At 55.7% G+C, this 2,963-nt stretch overlaps 1 long non-coding RNA gene across 1 annotated transcript; it reads left to right on the forward strand.

The window, feature by feature from the left end:
• Nucleotides 1-412: 412 nt before the first annotated feature.
• On the forward strand, nt 413-2,390 carry LOC129641281 (uncharacterized). Its single transcript, XR_008709286.1, has 2 exons — nt 413-781; nt 1,909-2,390. It is a non-coding gene; the product is annotated as an uncharacterized LOC129641281 (long non-coding RNA).
• Nucleotides 2,391-2,963: the final 573 nt, after the last annotated feature.

Genomic DNA, 2,963 nt, shown 5'->3' on the forward strand with positions numbered 1-2,963 from the left:
CCGTTCAGTAGTAGGATGCCCGGCCAGCCTCACAGACGCAGGCGGAGGCGGTGCCCCACGAGTCTGCTGTCAGCTCTGCTGTGTGAGTGTGAGTGCCCGAGAGAAGTGGCGGAAGAAAGCTCTCTGGGCCCCGGCCGTCAGCTTATCTGTCAGAGGCTCAGCCCCCATGCCCGTGGTCCCTCGGCGTCTGCGGAACAAGGAGCAGAGCTGCCCGTGAGTCTGCCGGGGACGGGGCAGGGCTGTGTGTCCACGGAGTTCATTAGCACTGGGCCCTGTCTGCTCTGCCCAGCACGCCTCCTGCTCCACCAGGGTCGTGAGGGGCGGTCAGGGAGCAGAGATGATGACCACCTGGGCTCTCCGCCTCCCAGGCCTCTGCCAGCTGTCAGGCCATTAGCGAGACCTCCCTGGAGGTCAGGAGGCGGGGGCTCCGGGCAGGGCTGAGGGCCCCAGGGAGGGCGCAGGGTCTGCACAGAGGCCATGAGCAACCCTGCTGAGGCTCATCTCAGGACTGTGTGCGCAGAGCCCTGAGAGCCTGCGCATGGGCCGGACGTGGTGCAGCACCATTTAACAAGTGCTAATTAAGTGTCTCTCTGCAGACACCCAACTAATCACGGGGTTAAGAGGATGGGAAGATGCTGCCACCGTGAGCGACCACAATTTGTCATTGGCCGTCTGCCACCGTGTGTGAATGGTCATCTGGAAGAGCTGTCCAAACCGGGAGACCCTCATGGCGGTTCCTGGGGGAGGCAGCTGGGAAGGTTGGGGTGTCCTTTCTAAATTGGTGAGACCCCCCATAGTGGTTCCTGGGGGAGGCGGATGGGGGGGTTGGGGTATCCTGTCCAAACCGGGAGACCCCCACAGCGGTTCCTGGAGGAGGCAGCTGGGGAGGGTTGGGGTGTCCTGTCTAAACTGGAGAGACCCCCATGGCAGTTCCTGGGGGAGGCAGCTCGGAGCATTGGGGTGTCTGGTCTAAACTGGCGAGACCCCCATGGTGGTTCCTGGGGGAGGCAGCTGGGAGGGTTGGGGTATCCTGTCCAAACCAGGAGACCCCCACAGCGGTTCCTGGAGGAGGCAGCTGGGGAGGGTTGGGGTGTCCTGTCTAAACTGGAGAGACCCCCATGGCAGTTCCTGGGGGAGGCAGCTCAAAGCATTGGGGTGTCTGGTCTAAACTGGCGAGACCCCCATGGCAGTTCCTGGGGGAGGCAGCTGGGAGGGTTGGGGTGTCCTGTCTAAATTGGTGAGACCCCCCCATGGCGGTTCCTGGGGGAGGCGGCTGGGGAGGGTTGGGGTATCCTGTCCAAACCGGGAGACCCCCACAGTGGTTCCTGGAGAAGGCAGCTGGGGAGGGTTGGGGTGTCCTGTCTAAACTGGAGAGACCCCCATGGCAGTTCCTGGGGGAGGCAGCTCAGAGCATTGGGGTGTCCGGTCTAAACTGGCAAGACCCCCATGGCGGTTCCTGGGGAAGGTGGCTGGGAGGGTTGGGGTGTCCTGTCTAAATGGGAGAGACCCCCATGGCAGTTCCTGGGGGATGCGGCTGGGAGGGTTGGGTGTCCCTGTGTCTTTGCATGTGGGTGGCATGGCTCCTGTTTCTCCTGGTCAGGCCCCCTCGCCCTGGCCAGCCGCAGGGAGGGGTGCCTCTGGTGCACCTGAGCATCCTGGTCCCTGTCGGTTGTGTTTGACCATCACCTGCCCCCACCCCTGCAGTCCGTCCCAGGGAGCCTCCTGCAGACCCCTCCTGGGGGCTCAGCCTGTGGCCTGTGTGAAGATTAAATTCTGAAACAACGGGACACCACTCACGAGGGAGCACACGCAGGGCCCCCGAGAGGCTCGATATTATTTATGAAAGATTTTTCTCACTTTGTGTTCCCTAAATACTGTTTCCTAAGCAATCTGCTAATTTTTCACTAGGGTCTTACACGTTCCCTGCCTCTCGCCATATTGACTCATCAGATTTTTCAACTGAGTAACTGATGAATTAATAATTCCAAATAATGGATGGTGTTACAGAATGTTAATGCATCTCTGCGGGGTACATGAAAGCCAGTGCGTCGTCGGAGAAGAGGAGCGGCCTCCACGCTTATTAATTTAGCCATCTAAATGAGAGTCAGAATTTCAGCCTGAATAAATATCGGGAGTTTGTTTAGGTCCCAGAGGTCTTTCAAAAAGTCAGTTATTGAAAGGCTTGCTTGGAAAGCTTTTAACCTCTGCGTAATTACCATGGCGCTTGGCACCATTTGACTTCCATTAATACAGAATGGGGGCGATTCTCCTGCTGTCATTAGCCTAGGTTAAGTGAGTTTGTTTTTTATAATTGTGTCCTGGTGTGGTGCACGCAGATAAAGGCAGTGCCATGTCGGCCGGGAGCCCTCCTGCTACGGGCAGGCTTCCTCCAGGGCCTCGTCCTTCAGGGTCCCTGGCCATCACTCCACCGTCTTCTCAGTGAAAAGCAAAGTGTTGACACAGAGCTAAACAAACACCACCCCACCCCACCCCCACACACACAGGTGAATGTGGGGGCGTCTGAATGAAGTTGGTGAGTTGTATCAGTATTAACGCCCTGGATGTGATATGAGATTACAGTTTGGGGGAAATGGGTAAAGTTACATGGGATTTCCCCATGGCATTATTCCTTATAATTGTGTGCCTATTCACAATGATCTCAATAGAAAAATCTAATTACAAACGTTGGTTCCTACCACCCTCATTGGGATTCTGATGGACCCATTGCATTACAGACTTCCCTCGAAATCCTTCCAAAAGTAACTTTAATGGGCCCGTTGAAACACAAAGCATTTAAGAGACATAAGTAAAACAAACCAAAGCCTTGTGTTGGGGTGTTTGCTCTCTTATTTCCACTTGACTTTGTGTAAAATTAACCAAACAGAAGTCTGTTTTTGAGACATTCCAGATGTTGCTAGGAAATGACATTGAACTCTTGCCTCATATGCACAGTCTGTGTGCAA

Source organism: Bubalus kerabau, chromosome 1 (assembly GCF_029407905.1).
Source record: "Bubalus kerabau isolate K-KA32 ecotype Philippines breed swamp buffalo chromosome 1, PCC_UOA_SB_1v2, whole genome shotgun sequence".
In the NCBI taxonomy this organism is placed as follows: domain Eukaryota; kingdom Metazoa; phylum Chordata; class Mammalia; order Artiodactyla; family Bovidae; genus Bubalus; species Bubalus kerabau.